General features: G+C 34.8%; 1 protein-coding gene across 5 annotated transcripts in view; it reads right to left on the bottom strand.

Moving 5' to 3' along the window:
- LOC128998235 (trehalase) overlaps positions 1-20478 on the bottom strand; it is a 108328-nt gene that overhangs the window by 27159 nt on the left and 60691 nt on the right. The window lies entirely within an intron of this gene.

Genomic DNA, 20478 nt, shown 5'->3' with positions numbered 1-20478 from the left:
CAGCCAAAAAAACTACCATTGACTTTGGGCTACTGAAGTAGGCATCCTATCAATATGGACCAGCTGTGGGACCATCATAGTTGAATGAACCATTTACAGTGTATGTTATAGGAGAAAATTATGCTTTCTCCTTTATTTTTTGTGACTGAGATAGTTAATGTGACATAAAAAATTATATCTATACAATAATTTTGGCTTTCAGTTTGCTATGTTAAAAAGTTTACTTATCGGTTCTTTTCTTTTAATTCACTACTACTCGGAGCATATTTTAAGGGATTTCCACTGGGCGACAGTGGCGCCGGACTTACCGGGGGGTCTGAGGGGAATACCCCATCAAAAAGGGGGGTCCGAGGGCTCCCCCTGGAATTTTTGCATAAATTAAAGTGAAAATCACACATTTCTACGTATATTTTAATGAATTTTACTATTATATTTGCTTGCAAATAGTCCATTTAATCTCACTTAAATATGTAGGTATTCTAGAACGTTGTAACAGGCCAAGGCTCACTTCACAACCTCTTGGGCCAAAATCATAGCTCAATACCCTACTCTAAAATATTTACATAGGCCTAATGTTCTTTTTAAATTCCGATAAATTTAAAATGTGGATCATTTTAAAAAAATATGCCGGCACCACCCATAGTCACTGGGTGATAAAATCTCAGGACTGGGTGACACTTGTGTCGCCCAGTTAACATGTTATTTTATGCCCTGCTACTACTATTTTTGTAATTGCAATTACGATATTCTTAACAGTTAGCCTAGTCTATGAATATATCAATTATAAAACTAAACTATTCTAAACAAACCCAACCAACCAAACTTGCTGATTATTAAAAAAATTCTGGTTGTGAATAAACGGAATTGCAATAAAATGTGGTGGCAGTAAATTAGGAAAAAGACCTATTTATTTAACAGAAATCAACAATATAGGCCCCTACATCAGCACATTCTGTGGCTCTATCTATCACCATAATTTATATTCTAAGAAATACTTTAACATGGGAATAGAATTTTCAGTTCTATCCATAGTCAAAATTAGTACATAAAAGTCTATAAGTACAACATATTTCCAGCGCCCAATGATAGAGACAAAGTAGCCTATAGTGGGAATATTGATGTGGCATTGGAAGGTGTTTGGCTGTGAAGTATAAAGTGTTCATTCATGACACTGGCAATGTCACTTGTGTTGGTCTAGAATAGCTCTCTGTCATTCTGTAGCTGTGACGTCTATCCCCCCTTCCCTCCCCCCTTTCAACTACTTTAGCACCTGCGATAACTGTTACCTGCTTGAAAATACTGCATGACAAGTACAGCGATTTAACATGACAATAACTTTTGACGCCAAACTGTTACAAAAACATTAAGTGTTCAACAACACTTTAAATGTGGGTGTTTAACATATTTGTATACATCCGTTTACTGTTTATTGGAAACCAGCTTTTTATTAGAAAAATAAAACACTAATTTACCTCAATTTTTGGAATGACTTTCAAACATGTGAAGTTGATTTTGTTTGCCAATGTTTAAAATGTCCCATGGGTAAAGTAGATACAGACTTTTAGTTTAACATCGACTATATAAATTTTTAGCAGTTCAGCCAACAAACAAAACATTACTGTATATCAACCTGTGTGAATAAAAATAATAATTGTGTAATGTATGAAAAGTGTAAACAATAATTGATTTTGGGCCCTGGTATAGTTTATAGCATTTTTTCAAGGTTAATAAATACAATCCTTCTGTTAGTAAAGCAACGAGTAAAAACACAAACAATTATAACAAATATCTGAAATATCCAAAGAGTAATAACTTTCAACGAAGAGCATTTTTAGAGGTAGATTATATTCATCACATTCGTTTTAGTTATTTCGTTTTAAACATTCAAGCCTAATGGTAGACTACTAATTCCTAGAAATCACAAACCAACCAGGAAGATAATAAAGCCTAAACCTCGTTTATATAATTACAGGTCTGGTAAATTCTAAAAACAACATTAAGAATTTAGAAAATGTGCTGTGTACTACGGAACAAATGTATGTGTCATGACATCATTGTGATTCTACAGATAACGTAATTCTTGCCAGTTCGCCGAATCCCTTGTCTGCTATATTACTGACCTAGGCGAAGAGTAAACTGACTCGGGCGTGCCGCAAAGACATCCTGTTCTCGCTAATTGTTTGTCAATTGTCGAATTCGCACCTAGAGTGTGAATTTGTGCGAAACACAAGAATCAATATGGACAAAACCTATCCGAACCCGCCGATCCTTAAGAGGACAAACTCTCAAATGCAAGATTCAAACTCCTCATGAAACGAAACGCACTTCCCTTGTTTACAAACTAGCTCTGGATCATGCAAAATTGTATCATTTTAATCAGACACTGCAATTTTACTTAATATAGCACTGTTTAATAAGATACGAGACACAACTAGCTGGTTGTGGACGAAAGTAAAACTTGTAGATCATGTTTAGGTTTTATTAAAAAATTTATCTAAAATACGAATAAAATACATTAACTGAGTCAACATATCTGTAATATGGTAGTAGCTTTAACCGTATGAGAATAAAAGACTTTAGGGACATTAGAAGACAAAATATGAAGATATGTAAGCCTAAACTATTTGATAATCTTGATGATATGACACTTTGCTCTAGGCAGAACTTGGTACATTGTAGGCATTGTTAGGACTATTATATTTGCCCATTGTTACAAATTCTATTATGAACATTGAGCAGCTCCAACATACAGTTCAAGGTCTCGTACTTGCCCAGTTTCGCAACGAACCCTAACTGGGGCTCCATAGTATACTATAGAGCCAAGTGAGTAAGCTTCAACTCTGGGTTTCATCGCTGAAATTTCACATCTATAATTCGCTCGCTGGATAATATGGGTACATTAATGAGAAATTCAATATCAAGTGAAGCTTTTGATTTTTATATCGATCGAGTTTTGGCTTGACCGCTGTATAGTTGGATTATTGATGTATGTGGATCTCTATATTTTTTCAAACAACAATGCAGTTTAGGATGATCTCAACTAGATTTCTTGACATTAGTATATGTATATAATTGAATTATTGCATCTCTATAAATGTATACACCACAATGCTGGTTGGATACCAGAATCGTTCAACTTAAATAATAAACCATACGTCAGATTATCATGCATTTGTTTTTTATTGGCAGTCACAATATCGATAAATTTTTATAAACTACAATATTAGTTACACATACGGGGGAAAATTGATAAACAATGTACACACTACTGAATATACATGAAACATTACTTCAGGCTGGTTTTAGGTCTCGCAACAGTTATATGGCACTCGTGATGTTTTCATGTTATGCCACACCTTCAGTTAAATCCCAAATTGCTTCTTTGCCAACAGAAACAACGTCGTGATTTCGAACTAATTCTGAAATCCATTAGTCTACTTATTGGTCAAGAAATAAATGATTAGCAAATTTCTTTATCAGGAAGTACGTGAACAAACTGCCTAAGAAGGTGCGAAACGCAACAGTCAACATGAAGAAAGGATGTTGGTCGTTGTTGCAAACTGCCAGTCATCATGAGTGTGCAAAATTTTGGCACAACGGAAGAAAGGTATGACGAAGTCACGCAGTCTCATTTAGTCAAATCAAAATATGGAATAATATGCTTTATTCATAAACTTAAATGGACGCAGAATTCGGTTGTACAATATCAGTACGTTAAATCACATTAGATGCTACAAGTGACGTTGGAGCATGTTTTGTGCGTTTCATATCCAGTTACCTTGAGTGTGCTCATGTTGACTAAATTTTTACATTATTATTATAGACGAGCCTAGAGGACGAGTTTAGGAATATATAGTTTTGTTAGGGCCAAGTAGTTTCAAAGTAGGTGAAATAATACAAAATAATAATCAAAACTGATTCTAAAATACCGGAGAGAATGTTCGTTTTAATTGTCTTCGGTATAATTAATTGTCTGTAAGGGAGTACTGTATGTTTAATGCATGGGAGAAGCCTACCAAAATGTTTCTTAATTTTTCAAGACTTCAGTTAGTTTTTCACCTAATAAGCTGATTTAGTAACTAAATGCTATTAGCTTATTACTAAAGCCATTGTTCTACTAAAGCAATTAGTTAATAAACTTTTGTAGCTAATTTTATTTAGTGGTTTCAGGTGATGTTGATGGATTTTTAAGTATTGATCGACACTAAACTATTGTAAAATACTTGATTATGCATGACCAAGTAACGACCGGAATCCCTTTAAAATACATTTACTTAATTTGAAAACCTAATTAAGAGGGAGAGAGAGAGAGAGAAAGTCAGGGATTTTCCAAATTTGTGGCAAGGCATCACATTCTCTGAGTGTTACGGAATAGCAATCACTTCAATTGACCATCAGTAATTTCCGTAGTCCAGTGCCCAAGGTTATGTGATAGGCTAGAAGGAAGATGCAAAATCTCAACGTTTAGAACTTTTTCATATCTACTAGTCACACGAACAATTCATTTTAAATAACTGAAACATGGAAAAACTATTTTTTAGCTTTTAGTGAGTGGAAAGCTTTAATAGAGAGATAGTTCTCAAAGAGCCATTTTTATTGTATTTTAGATGAGTAAATATATACCGTAATGTTTAGTACGAACAACCAGTTGATAGTGACGTTATTACAATAGGAAGATCTTTGTAAAAAGGTAGTTGGGGAGATTTGGAAACGAGTCTCTGGGACCCACACAAAGAAATATTTAAAAATACAAGAAATTCAGCTATTTTGAAGAAAAAGGTTTACAATAAAAAGAGAAAAGGATAATAGCCCAATTAAAACTGTTTTATTGAACTGTTTTAAATATATTAATTTACTACTGTAGCTCAAAAAATGTAATATGAATACAAATATGAAACAGATTTTGTCAAATATGTTTAAGAATTTAGATTTTAATGGTAAAATATAATGGCGAAATAACAGTCCCAATCAATATTTATACTAAGCACAAGGTAAAATTAAATGTTAGTGAATATTAAAACTACACCCAACACTAGAAATATTTGTGATGCCGAGTTGGGTGACACTAATGTATTGGAAACTTGGGTTTACATACACGTCACTCTTCCAAAACGAGTTTATGCATCCAAATAAATTACTAAATACATATTAATATTACAATTACATCAAATATTGTAGAATCAAAGCCGGTGGAAAGCCAGGCTATTTAGGCCTACATGTTTGTGGGTTTACTCCTATACCAGTCAATGACATGAGTAAGGGAAAGAGAAAATGTCACGTTCCAATCCACAACAGTTGCTTCGTTGTACAAAGTATCTAATATTACGTGGAAAAGCTTATACAGCATTGTACGTGACAGCTGAATAACTAAACAACTAGCTGACTAGCCTATTGCTTATCACATTGTAAACCAGGTTTGACGTAGCAGCTTGTGCCAGGAAAACGCATCGATAAATAAGACACTATACAAAATAATCAAGACATAGTTTCAAATATTTCTTACCAATTTTTAAATTTTAAAAGGAATGGAAAATATTTAAACAGATTGACAATAGTTTAAAGAATATGTTTCACCTAAGAGCAAAATTAATAGTTAGCATTCACAAGAAATCCAACAGCTTTGTACAAGAAACTTTGTACCAATACACTAATATGACGAAACCATTGGATTAAACTGGAAAAAGAGTTTATTTTCAGAGTAAATTCCTTTGCGGATGACACTGTTGAAATCACATGAGAAGAAATCCTTAAAGGAGAAAAATATCAAGGTATGGGATATGAATGTTTTGGGTCTAAAAATTGCATATTGATCTACCCTGGCTGTTTATACTCTTTATAAATTAATCTGGCTATTAATTATCTATAGTCTACATTGAAAATGCTGGGAGTGTAAGTATTGGATGTGATTACTTCAAAATTTTAGACGCTATATTATTAACATGAATTTACAATGTTGTACCCAATACTCGTATTAAACGCACTTTTATCATGGTAACCTGAATTTCACCAATGTAAAACCAAATAAATAAATAAATATCTGATGTTTTAAATGTTGAGCATCTTTGTGAACGTACCAATGAATCTGATGACTTAAACCATAGATGAAAGGAGTAGACACTATACCACTACATTACTCCTTTAATCTATGCTTAAACTAAACGCCTATGAGCAAATGACTAATTGTTTAAAGATTAAGAACACTATTCCCATTACAAAGACAAGCATTATATTCGTATTGTCGTAGTAGCTCTAGGCGTCCATGTGATTGTGAGTGTGCATATGAATGCCGTGGTTTGGTCAGTTGCCAAACCGATTTAAATCACCGGCACATGTAGCCAATTGGCCCCGAGGTCTAGTTGAGCATCTGTGCACGAAAACGACCCGATGTCATCGATAATCCGATTGAATAAACGAGCGTAAACGAATTGGCTGGTTCATTAGAGAAATCAGTCAACAGGAGAATTTAGTTACTCCTGAATTGGCTCTGAACTTGGCGAAAATCGCTCCATTGGCACTTTTATGTATATTACGGCCTTGTGAAGGTGCGGTCAGAAGTATGTCACTCACCTTTTAGTAGAAAATACAAAATTCTCGGTAGCAAACATTTTTGTGTTGTTCTTAAATAAAACTTCATTCATGAAATAGGAAATTTCTAATTTCTAATGAAAAGCCGTGTTCCAAATCATGAATACGAACTGAAAATCGCAAGGATGACACGTTAAAACAGGCGAAATAGAGAATGAAATAGAGATTTCAAATCAATACACAACAGTATATTACTTTCTAACATTAGATACTAAGTTTGTACATCAGTACTATTTAACTGGCATATTCTTCCGGTCTGTGAGTGAGGTAATGGCAGAGTTCTTTAATCACCACTAGAATTTTATTATTTATCCTATAATAATAATAACATACAGAGGGACGGAAAAGTAGATATACGGTTGTTATTAGTTGATTGTTACTTTTGCACATTAAATTGCTATTGTTGTTGTGGCCCTCCTGTCATTATAGTTGGTAATATAAGCAACAATCAGCAAAGGAGGGTTTAATTATTCGATATTGTTTATTTACTTTGACACTACTCAGTGAATACAAAATATAGGAGATCAAAATAAATTTGAACTAAAAACGTAGTTCACTGCATTCATTACTCATTGACATCAGCTGTAAGAGTGAACAGCTTAACACGAAATGTGATATCTATTAATAGCCTTGAGCTGAATCACTCGACAATTGCTATTATCTCTAACCATAACAAATTTCGTGCAGATAAACAGTGAGTGCCACGCACTGTCGGGATGGGGAGGTATTGTAGCCAAAAACTGTTGATAATGAGATGATCGCAGTACATTGAGTTATTTCCGTGATCAGGTTCAATGGATTTGTAAAACGTGATGAAAGTTGAGAAATATTGCATGATAGCTCAAAAGTCAATGATGCATTCGGTGAATCAATTATTTTTGTCGATATGGAATTGATAACGTTTTTGTTTGGTTGTGCAATGCTGTAGTAGTAGATAATTGTGCTAAAAACTTAAATTCAGATATTATTTATTTGCTACTATGGAATAATGAATGGTGGTAGTGAAATTGTAGTCACAACGATAATGGGAGTTTGTGTGCAGGAAGTGACAATTTATTGTGATATTTTGTTCTAAAAGGTTGACACAAATTCAAAAAAAAATGTATAAATGTTATGTACACGTTATTCCAATGTAACGAAGGATGGCAGCGAAATTGTGTTATCACAACGATAGTAAAGGCATGAGAGAATTAGTGTGTATTTTGTAAAAAATAATAAGTGACACTTAATAATAATATATTCTGATGAAATATAAAAATAAGTGCAGATAAATATTATTTATATGGTAAAACTGTGTTAACTAATTATGGTAGGAAAAATTGAGGATTCAACAATCAGACACAAGAGAACACTAGGACGAATAACGAGGTGTATAGTGTATAGGTACCCAACAACCTTAAGGAGTTGTTTAATCAAACCTATTGCAATTTATGCTTCACTTGTGTGGATTTACAGAACCTGTAGATCCACATCCCTCTATATATACGTCAATATCACAGTTTCAAGGTTATTACAATAAATTGTACTTTGGTATATACAGACTACACCTAACGACCACATAACTATAACGACCACATATCCTGGTTAGGTTAGGAAGATTGTGTTATTTAAACTAATCAAAATCTTGTTTGGAAGTCGATTAATCGGTGTGGTCTGTATAATACTTAAGTACAAATAAACTCTATGCCCTTAGTTGTCTCTGAAAGTCGTTACTCCCAAACGGTTCTATTAGTAATCATTCAGCAAAGTTTCGCTGAATTAATTCGTCAGGGTAGATTATTATACACGCTAGCTGAGCGTCAGTCCGTAACCTCCTAGGACCTAGGACAAGGGACAGCCTTGGGCAGCGAAGTGACAACTCGGCCGACCACATGGCCTCCACCTCCGACCTGGGCCCTGCCGTCCCTTGGATTGTACCGCGGGTCATTGGTCAGAACCCTCAGTGGCAATCCGAGGTGATTAGCGTTTCGGACACGTTTAGCTGAGTAACAGTAGTGATGTTTGCAATTGAGAACATTAACAATAAACAAATTTCAGAGAAAGTAGCCCAAACTCCTGGTAATAGTTGTACTCCACGGCCCCACCAAACTCCAAGTGTTAAAACTCATATGTTGAACACACTGTCAGAAAATCACTTCGTTCACTTAGTAGTATCCACTGGGGAGGAAATTAAACACCTCACATCATTTTGCAACACAAGGATTATGACACAAGGAAATGCGATTGAGGAAACTATAACTTGATCTGGAAATAGCAATAAGCATAGGTTGAGTATGTAAAAAAGATATTAAAGTTGGTTTAAACAAAAATGGAGTACATATACAATTCTCTGTGTGGTTTTTCTTTTGTGAATTTTCAGCTTCGGCTGGGTTAGTGCACTAATTTTGTTACGGTTTACTTAATGTCTCGCCCGAGGAGTCAGAAACTCGAAACGTTGTGAAAACGTTTTTGTTTTTACTGATTTTGATGGATAATTTCCGTGTTAATCGACTGAATAAATATGTAGAATTGAAGTAGTGAAAGCTCAACAAATTTAAAATACATTTTTGTTTCTATTAATTTCATTCAGAACTTGGTGACATTTTCTTTGCAACAGTTAGTTGCATGACTAACATATGTCTGTATTTCCACGTTCATATATTAAAAAAACAATAAAAATAACATTCTTAACTTTCTTTGCCTATAAAAGATTAATTGTTTTACTATTATAAAAAAATATTGAAATTAATTGATATTCCAGATGGATGGGTTTCAGTTAAAATGGAACTGTTGTAGGCGGGAGTTAGCAATGAGCCACGAGCGCGCCTGCGTATCAATCATGAGCCACGCGCGTGTCACGTGGTCCTCTGTTATTGTCACGTGACCTCCGCGTGCTCACTTCGCACGTCTTTGGTCTTTTGTTACTTTGCAGCCTTTGACCTGTTCAGGGTCCTAGGTATAGGGATGTACTTGAGGTTAGGCGCAACCAAAACTGACGTCCTTGTCTGGTCAAAAACATTAATTATCATAAGACATTAATAAAGGAGTATTCGCAAAGTATGGACGGATTACTATTTGAAACAGTTTGTGTAGTCCAAAGAGATAAAGGCAATTTGTCCCATACGTTATCAAAGGGGTCATTGTTACAATTCTCCGGTTTTCCTTGAATTTACGTTGGTTCATTGTTTTTTTTTTTTTTTTTTTTATATTTGTTTGACTCATTTATCACAAATAGGTCAACAAATTCGTCATGCACGTTCAAACTACTCCAATGTAAACATACAATTTTAATATTGCACTAATAATTTTTTTGCTGAACCTAAGCCGCAGGGGAACACAAAAGTAATGGGTACTGTTATTTTTTAACGCTCTTTTATAAGCAAAACGCTTTCTTTTTTTAGTTACGCATGGAAATAAAAGTGTATGATAGCATCAAACAATCATATAATACACTTATAATGTAATAAAATAGAAGAAAATTAGTCTATATTATAGACTATTCAAATTTTCCAAGAGGATTGATTTAAATACAAATTATTTTCAGATCCAATTTTGTAGTGGGATAAGGACTTCGCTCGCCCTATGAACAACATGTCTCGTGTTAACCATGTTGTATATGACTGATGAATATAATATCAATACGTTTACATTCACTATCATTCATAATTTTTTTCACCCCAATCAAGCATTATCAGAAAAATTAATCTTCATTTTTGGGGTTTTTATTACATACCTAAGAATGGATTTCTAATTGCATAGCTTAGTTGGTGTGTAATTTAAACCTCTAGCCTCACCCAAAATTAAACTTCCATGGCTCTTGGTTTAGACATTTAAATAGTTTGACGATCGCTTTTAAATGTACCAACAGTTGAAATGACTTCGTCTAGCAAAAACATTGTTTAACCAAAAACCAATCTCTTGCTAACCTATAACCACATTTAATACTGCGACTAGAGGTGTTATAAATAAACAGGTTGTTTACTCAAACAAATATTACAATACACGAGTTCAAACGACAACCTTGCGGGAATTGGGGCTGTTAAATATAGCTTGGCATCTAGAGGGCCAAGACATGTCGCGTCAAAGGCTACAGACGGACAGCAGTTAGGTTGAGATTATAGAGCTGAACTGGACATGAACTCACCGACGTTATCAGTCATCAGTGGTGATATTCTAATTCTGCTGTCTTTCAGCGAACAATCTTGTTCCCACAATCCTACTTCTACTGGTTATTGGTTTTAATAGCAGAGTTTACAAAATGTTAGTGTTTAAAAATGCCCAAGTACTTACAAGTAACCATAATTCCGTCTCATCGATTCCAAAAATTGTACATATTTTGTTCATATTGTATTAGTAAGGGAAATCTGGTCAATTTAAAGTAATTGGGCCTACATCGATATGGATCGACAACGACAGCATATTATTTCCATTGTATACACACACAACAACCTTTGAGGTGTGACGTCTTACATGGTTAAATACGAATTTCAAAGCACTCTACAAGAGATAGGGTACCTTTAAAGTAGTTAAAAGTTGGGAGTACAAAGAGTTTAAGAAGAATGAACATGACCCTCACGTTGTAGAACGGCGGGCGGAAATAAGGCGGTGAAAAGAGTTGTGCCCGAGGACATTGGAAATAAAACCGAGTTGACAGTCACGAGCCGAGAGGAGGAAGGATGGAAGGATGGCAGAAGGAGACGAGGTCAGTGGGAGGCCTTGGGAGGGGGAGGCGATCTCTTCCGGAGAGGGAAGGTTTGCAGAATCACGGAGAAGGGTTGATAGTCAACTCATAAAGTGATGAGCATTATCTTTCTTTCATGGTCGTTGGAAGAGCATCATAATGACTCTGTTCTCAACCGTCCACAATATGTAAATAAACGAAAATGGCTTCTAGCACTTGTTGACACATCTAGACTCAAACTGTTAACATTTACAGGGCGGCAAATAAATGTATAAGAAGTTACAATGGAGATCGATTTCGAACAGTCATCGTCAGGCCCAATCGGAGAGCGGTAGATGATAACAGTTATTATAATGGAAAAAAATACAATATGGTTGTAGATCTATAAAAAAATTTGAACGCATTTAATTATGGAATTGTATAGCACCAAAAAGTAAAATGGCAATGAAAAAGTTATTCGATATTTAAACACATAAACCCCCACCGCAAACCTGCAGACTAAGCGAATTTCATCTAGTCTGGTTGGATTTTAGCTCAAATATTTCCATTAAGAAGTAATATTTATTCCCCACTGAAATAACATTAGATTCGTCGAGTAGCCTACTTAGGTTTGCTATTACAGAGAAGGGAACAAGTGTTTAGGAATTAGGATGAAATGCATTTGCGAAATTTGATCAAAATAAATCTGTAAACAACTGTTTTCGTTTTTTCTTTAAGAATAACATGGGAATTTTAAATATTCAGTTTTTTGTAATTTTCTCTGTAACCATAAACCGTACAACAATGCTTTGATATACAAAATTAATTGTTTTAAGCTCTACACGATAACAGTTATGAAAATTGAACATTTCCATGTTTTAACATGGAATCCTATTCTTATGACCCGAACCAGCACCAGTTCGCAAGTTTATTCAGCTCTACACGTCCACGCCTAATTAAATCAAAATCGGGCCAAAATTACTTAAATTATTGAGTCCACGTATGTATATGTATACAATTTACATACTAATAAATAAAACACATTTTTAAACCTTAGAACCCTTTATTTTTTTGAAACAAACTAACATGTTTCAGTTCTTATGCGATTATCACAGTTAAATAATGATTAAGTAATAAATAAAGAGATTGCCAATAAACAATTAAATTATAGTATTTTGGGATTTTGTCTTTTAACAATTATTATGTGGATAATGTTTTAAAGTTTCTTTTGATTTTTTATACATTCGTTTTTTTAGGTTTATATTTTTAACAAGGTTATATTTGCATTGGGTTAAGAATATTTTCCGGATCTTTTTATGATGGTTATAATTGTGAAATTCTTCCTAAATATATCATATTTTTGTTTTGTTCTAGTTCAATTACAGCTAGTTTGGTTTGTAATAAATGGTCCGCGTAGTTAGACTTCATACTCGTTGAATTGTTGGAAATATATGCTTGTATATGTTCATGGAATCTACATGTATAACAATATTAACATATAGTGTTTTTGGCCTTTGAGGACATACAAGTTAAATAGCAAACCGGTCCCGGATATGGGTATCTCCGTGCCACCTACGAGAATGGCATTGTTCCCGATAGGGGTACTGTACATTTTATACAAGTAGGCTGCCAAAGAAATGTTTATCTCAAGTAGTTTATACCTATTACTAACATGGGTAACATTTTACGGTGAAATTAGTACAACTTTTAAGTTAAAACGGGAAATTATCCCTACTTTTACTTACGACTTGCATTTTACATACTATTTTGCGAACAGTTGCTGTATTTTCTAAATCAGTGACAACAGCTGTTTTGTGTGTTTAAGTTTGATCAAACAGAGATTCCTACGACAAGATGGGCTTTTTTCTCTTGGCTTGTCCCCAACGATGGTCCAGACGTTCTTTGGGTCGATTGGGTGTTTGTTGATAAGCTTATATAGAATGTTCCGATTGAGAGTGGGTGAAGTAAACGGGAAAGCTCAATTTTTATAATGCCAAAGTCGCCCAATTTCTCTGTGTTTTCTCGTGATCATCGTAGAAGTAATACATTATAGATAATTAAGACTAATATTTTTTCCCATATGTTTGAAGCCATGATTACCTCCCAGCACATGCCTCGGTAACTTATCGTCGGAGAAATGATTCTACGATAAAGCTTCAGTTTCTGTACAATTAGCTAAAGTTTACGTTTTTCTGGGGTAAACTGAGGTGAAAGCACATCATCATCGCTCACGTTAAACCCGAAAATAGTTTGCACGAACTAACTTAACGAAAAATTGCGAGAGACAAAAAAGTTAGTAAATTTTATGTAGATTTCAATGATACCTTATTTGTTCAGAATGGATAAATAATAACAGAGAAATGTCTTATTTTCCAAATGCATGACCACTTTTCTCCATTTAAACAATGATAATACTCCTTTTACGTTGTTAAGCATTAAATTGAGAAAAGTGGTCACGCATTTGGAAAAGAAGACATTTATCTGTTATTATTTATCCATTCTTAACAAATAAGGTATCATTGAAAACTACATAAAATTTACTAACTTTTTTGTCTCTCGCAATTTTTCCGTCAAGTTAACGGTTTTCGTGAAATTTGGCATAAAATATTTAAAATGGCTGCCATTTTGAAACGGTTAATGATCTTTTAGGATAATTTTAAACAAAGATAAGCCTTAATCAGATTAACATTTCTGCAAAATCTGAACGCTGTTTCTTAAACAGTTTAGGAGTTATTAATGTTTTTGTAAAAAAAAAAAACACATACATGCCGACAGTCGGTAAACTAGACACCACAGACCCATGTTCCTATGGTGAAATGTGTTTGTCTTGACCTAAGCAATAACGCTATATACACTATGTGCACTACGAATACCATTACTACCAGGCAACGGGATTGGTATATCCGATAGTAATGTCCCTAACAGAAAGTACAGTGTAAGTCATGATACACTAGTGAAAATACAGTACTCTGGCCATCTCCCGAACACAACGAATTACGCCCTTATCTCAGAACTCGTGTGTAATTACTGATAGTAAACCGCGTTGAACTAGATATTCTTTAGGATTTTACTAAGGAAAATATCAATAAAGATATAAAATTATATTTTAAAATAATTTCGAAGAGTTAACAATTAGATTGCATTTAAATTCCAGTCAAATTATGTCATAGCACCAGTATCACATTCGTCCCACCGGAGAAATTCATCTCCTTGGGAATTGGTTTTCTAAACTCAAAATACAAATTCACCATTAAGTGTCTACAACCATTGACCAGCATCAACGGATGGACTGCGGGCGGGCATTAATTGCGCCAACTGACCTGAGTCAGGTAGTCGGTTATTCCTGAATTGCTCCAACTACTCCAGGGAGTCACCTGATACTATAAATTCATTAACGGGGCCGCAATTGGCGACCCACTTTGACTGCATAATTGAGAATGTTAGGTTAATGTTAGCTTAGGTTAAGATAGGTTAGGATAGGTTAGGATGACACGTAAACAAGGTTATTCCTCTTGCCGGCAACTCACCCCTACCCTGGCTTGGGCTTGGCGCAACTAGGAACATTTTTGGGGACCCTTTAAGGGCTTGGCGCAATTAATGCACGAACTGGCATTTTTGTTTTCACTGCGTACATGTAATTTCACACGAAAGGGTCATATTTAAAACTGTTGTTTCAATCGTATGCACTGTCACTACACGATAGTTATACAAACGCTCAAAACCTCTTAGGTTACGGTACAGAATTACTAAAGACTACCTTGACTTTCAACAAGCAATCTCTATCGTCAAAACAAGTAGCCTAACAAATGTTACGCAGCCCAGGAAATATGGAAGTCACAAGTCTTGAGAGATTTGGCGAACGAAAGTAAAAGTAAGTCCGAGATGAGATGAGTGAAAGAGACAGAGAAGTTCTGAGTACAAGAGGTATAAATAGAGAGAGATGAAAGACGTAAGCAGTATCGCGCCATCACCTGGTAGCTAGGTGGTCATGTGGTCGTACTTGGCACTGCTGATGACCGGCTGATGACACTGCAACATGTAACCTACAGTTGCACAATATATAACAAACACACAGTCGAGCCCCCTGTGTGACCAATCACATTTGGACTCTTCTTCACAAGATCCCCGCGTTTCCCAAAAGTGCCATGTAAGCTCAGAAAGATGTACATTGTTGTTAAGTGTAAGCATAGTTACATAGTGACGGGATAGATATAGAGCTAATAGAGTCACGGCACCTCTATTAAAAAAATACATAAGTTCTTATGGGGGAGAAGGCACATTACATTACATAGAGATCTAGTGCGAAATATTTTGGAAACAAATAATGAGTTGTAATTGTATAAAAAACAAGGTATAGCGTATCCACAACCTAGCCTAACTAAAAAACGATAGAACGTAGCCAAATATTAGAGGCAACTTCACTTTTAGAAATATACAGACTATTTTTATATTATAAACGAGTCAATTGACAACTACAAATCACCGTACTACTTTATACTAGATTTTAAATCAACCTTAGTAACAATAACAGCTTTTACGGAGTTTAAAGGAAGTGCGAGTGTCTCCTGCAGAACAATTTCGTTAAAATAGGTCTAGCTTGTATGTTTAAAGTAGTGTATTCTAATGAATATATAAAGCACAATCAAGTGCGGGTTTACATTTTTGCCGTGTATACATTCGAATCGTTTATTTAAAATTAAATGTTGGTCTTTAAAGAAATAAATAGTAATGTATAATCTATTAATGAAATTTTTTTACCAAGGGAACTAGTTTAACCACTGTTTAAGGTTATTTCATAAAACAACCTTTAAACAAAATTCATTCTTGGTTTTTAATAAACTGATATATTGCAAGTTTAATGAACAGACCTGGCTATTTGAACATGTGTAACAGCCATATGTAGCAATGAAGTTTTTTTTTTTTATTAAGTAAATACAGAAATACGTTTGCAGAGCATGTAACCTGTACAGTATGTACAGTAACCAATTGGCGATGAGGTGAAACTCCTTAAACAAGTCATTCACGCTGAGAACTAAATCAAATTGGATACGGTAGAGAAATCGGTTGTATAATCTTGGGGTGTTTTACAGTTCTATGGAGTTGGAAAACCTCACTACATTGGTCGCCCACACCTTTCGAGAAATTATATATAGGATCGTAGTTTTTATCATTTTTACTTCGATAAGAGTAAATACTAGAATGCAATACCTTAGAAGCCACACTTTAAAGAAAAGTGTTGACCCAGGTCTGTGATAAAGTTTCTTAACAATTATTTACATTCTGGGAAATAGTGTTGGCATCATAGTATTGTTTGGATTGCTGAGTGCCTCGGTTGTTTTTTACTACAAAACTAGATTACAATATATGCCAAAATAAAATCTGCGAGCGCATTAGACACTAACAAATTCGTTGGATTTCCATTACCAATTAAATTACAATTAGACCACCGTTTTAAAGCAAAAGAAAAACTTTTGTTTTGGAATCTATTTTAAAACTCTTGACCCTCGTAACGAGGACTTGTGCGAATTTCGAGTTGATTGAGGCTGATTGCAGAACAACTTCCTTCGACGTGGTCAAGAATCATGATCACGTGGTAGAGCTGGTACTGGCCGGCGTGCGGGGCTGAGCCTCTATTGGATAATGGGTCCTACAGTCAGAACATAGCACTGATCTAATCTATAAATACTAATGAAAGGGTCTATAGCTCAGCTCTTTGCATGATTAGCCAGGATGCCAAAGTCATCTTGATTTACCCAATGGTGACATATTTTTGAATTCTTCAAACGCGGTATGAGAATGTCAGATGAGTAATTACAAATTATTTCTTCTGGATCTACGTTTAGAAGTTAAAATATGGTATAAAAAATAGTGAGGCTGTTGAAAGCATTATTTGCAGTAGAAACATTTAGAGTGGAATGGTTGACAACGATGTATGAGTCGTATCGCTTCCGATTACTAAGCACATTTCAGAAATGTAGTATTGACTCTTGGATACTGAAGTAAACATCCCATCTGTATTGACTAGCTGATCTATGTATGCAGTCCTTCCATTCAAATAGAGTGTGGTTAAATGAACAACTCGCAGAGTGTGGCTGTAAAAATTCTATGTTCTCTCTTAGTTTTACTCACTGCGATATTTGATATGTCAAAAATGATGCTATAGTCTGTAATAATGAGTCATAATTTCCGTTTGGATTGGTTAATAAGCTGTGTACTTTAGGAGAAATCCGCAATTGGCAACAGTATAATATGGTGATGGCTTAATTCTACCAAGTTTATTTTTATTGTAAACCTGGCTACAGTTAACATGTGGATGGGATGAACTTTTATCAATAATACAAACAGCAGAGAATGATTAAATAGTCAGTCATATTGTGGTTAGTGTAATAATTATAAAACATTTTTATAATATTCCGGAATTCAGTAAATAGAATTATAACAGAACGGATACAACTATGGTAGGCCTACTACTATGGTAGCTATGGAACTAAGGTAGATGTCGATGGCAGAGAACAAACAAACGTCAAATGTTCTACGTCAGAAAAGCACTGTAGTTCAGTGCGTCAACATGACTGCAAACATAGAAACAATATGTGTGTTATTAAGACCAACGCCAATGAATGAACATTCATTGATGATTACTTAATTCGATCATTAAATTGATCAATTATCTCATTCAGCAAGCTATTTAAGTCCAGTTGATTTATTAATTAACGAGTCAATTCAACTGTTGACAACCAGTCCACGTAGTCTGTTACATCTTAGACACAATAGATTCTTAGCACAATAGTTGAGGACATTAATCTTCGTAGACAGTTAAGTATCAAACTGTATATGAATTCGCAGGAGAGAGAATTGTTTTTTTTTCAAATCGAGTTTTGAAGGATGAAGAGAAAATAATTATATCTAACACCATACCCAATGAAGCCTAAGAAATAAAATCATACATCTAATAATGAAAATAAATACATATTCTGATACATTATCTTAATATCAAACATGTATAATTTAATATTTTAGAGCTCAACGTTTTGTTCTTGAAATGTGATAGTGAGATCGTCATGAGGTTTTCCTGTACTTCAGTAAAATATTTTGGAATTTTTAATGATTCCTAGATTTCACTATTTTTCTTTAACCAATTTGCGTATCATTGCAAAATTACGTTAGAGTAGAAAGATAAAAAACCGGCTATGCAGGTAGTACAAAATAACACAAAGTAAATTCTCAACTTTCGTGCAAACTCTCGAAACGGCAAGTAAGTGTGGTCAATATACTACAAACCCACAGTAAATAGCTCAGGTTATCACTTCAAGTCCATCTTACTCATCGTTCATCGGTTATAATAGCTGAATCCCACTTTAATTCCAGAATTGTGAGATTTTTATTGCGATAACATTGACAATATTATTCTTAAGCATTTACTTGAGTTTTCAAAGGACCACCAAATTTCTCAGCCGAAGAAGGAATTACCTGGCTTCTCTAAGGTGGGTCAGCTGGTAGAATCGTTCATTATAGCTTCCGAAAATTTTCTTGAGGCACAAAATTTCTCAATTAGAGAGAGAATCGCTTGGCTACTCTACTATATTGGCTGGTCACTGGATGATCAGGTGATCTTGCCAGCTGGTCAAATTAATCTTAAGAGTTTTCTGACATGTTCATGGGGCTCCAAAAACTAAATCAGCTGACAAGAGAACTATCCGGCTACGATCAGGTTCCACTGGATCAGCTGATCTGGTGGTCAGCTGGTCCACGCCGCGCCACAGTGACTATGAAGGGTACCGGATATTGGCTCAACAACCGCTGAGGCTCTCTCAATTGGCAACCCTATATATAGCTTGTTGAGTGGTCCACAATGACCACATGCCATCCTGAAATACCTCCGCATCTTTTAGTCAATCAAATATGTCCTTAATGAAGGAGATGTAACTGGTGTAGTAGAACTCAATAGGTCAATCAGGGCACTTCTTCAGGATCCGTTGCTGAAGCAGCGGTTGCCTTTTAATGATAAGTAAATGAGTTTAACCAATGAGGATTCATTAAAGATTTTTCAAAGCAATCAGAAATCTAAAAGATGCATCCGCAGTCCGTAAAGATAAGTCGTCGGTGAGCGCTCTGCGAAAGTTATTTTAGTTTGTAAATTATCAACGTCTACTCTTAATCCCACATTCTACATAAATGAAGAAATTTAGGCGACATCGACTATGCGGCAAAACTATATTGAGAGTGGAATTTAAGTTGAAAGAAGCCGACATGAGATGCAAAAGTCGATCAAAAAGGCCCTCATTCATTCTGCGATAAAAGAATCGATCAAAATTCGTGATGATACATAGCCTTTTCTAAAGGTTGGTAAAGTAGTAGCAAACTCGCTGTTTATAAAAATGCATTAATATAAAATATGTAAAAGGTCTCATTTAAAAATTACTGTTTTTAAAATATATATTTAATCTTGAAGTCTACGATTAATATACCACTAAAATCTTTGGAGAGTGCGAAAAGCTAATTACTGTAGTAACATTGCCTCAAAGGCAACCTAAGTTTGATGCAATGAAAATCACACAAATAATGTTTTCCGATCAAAATTTCAAAACCTACAATGTTAAGAAGAAATTAGCCAAGTTGAAAAATACTCAAAAATAATCAAGCAATTTTCGTTGAACACTTCGAAAACTCAATGAGCTGGAGAATGATTTCACAAAAAATATCAATGAATTTCAGACACGATTAATCTACAAAACACCTAACTTAGTTCCACTGTGGACCTTAACATTTCTTACGCATTGTGCAACTGCACAGGAAGCTGGCAAACTTACGCCCGAGTGAACAGAAGAAGAAGATTCCGGTGGAATGAATGGAGAATTAAAGCGAACCCACATGCTTACGTCATTCTCGGCCAATTGAAACCATTTCCAAAGACATCCTCCTCATTAAGCTAGGAGGCCAAATTAGCATTGACTTCTCGTGCGTAGCGTATAACGTGCCTACACTATTGAAGGTAGTGTTTAAAATACAGTAGTGAGACGTATGGTTTCGAACGTACAACTGATAGTACCTATCCCAAAGAGTCGAAAGCATTAACACATCCTGCACTAACGAAAGAAATCTGTGCTAAAGTATTCTGTGGCATACAATAGGTTGTCTTCAGCGCTATGAGATTCGTTTATTTAATTCGGTAATATGAAATTTTTTGTGATTTTATCCGGCACTATAGATTCAAAGACACGTATTTAAAACAATTAAAATACGTATTATTTCGT

Source organism: Macrosteles quadrilineatus, unplaced genomic scaffold (assembly GCF_028750875.1).
Source record: "Macrosteles quadrilineatus isolate MER2022 unplaced genomic scaffold, UCM_ALF_1.0 Scaffold_7__1_contigs__length_78375512, whole genome shotgun sequence".
Taxonomy (NCBI): domain Eukaryota; kingdom Metazoa; phylum Arthropoda; class Insecta; order Hemiptera; family Cicadellidae; genus Macrosteles; species Macrosteles quadrilineatus.
The sequence above is the reverse complement of the archived record's forward strand: the minus strand, read 5'-3'. Positions and strand labels throughout refer to the sequence as shown.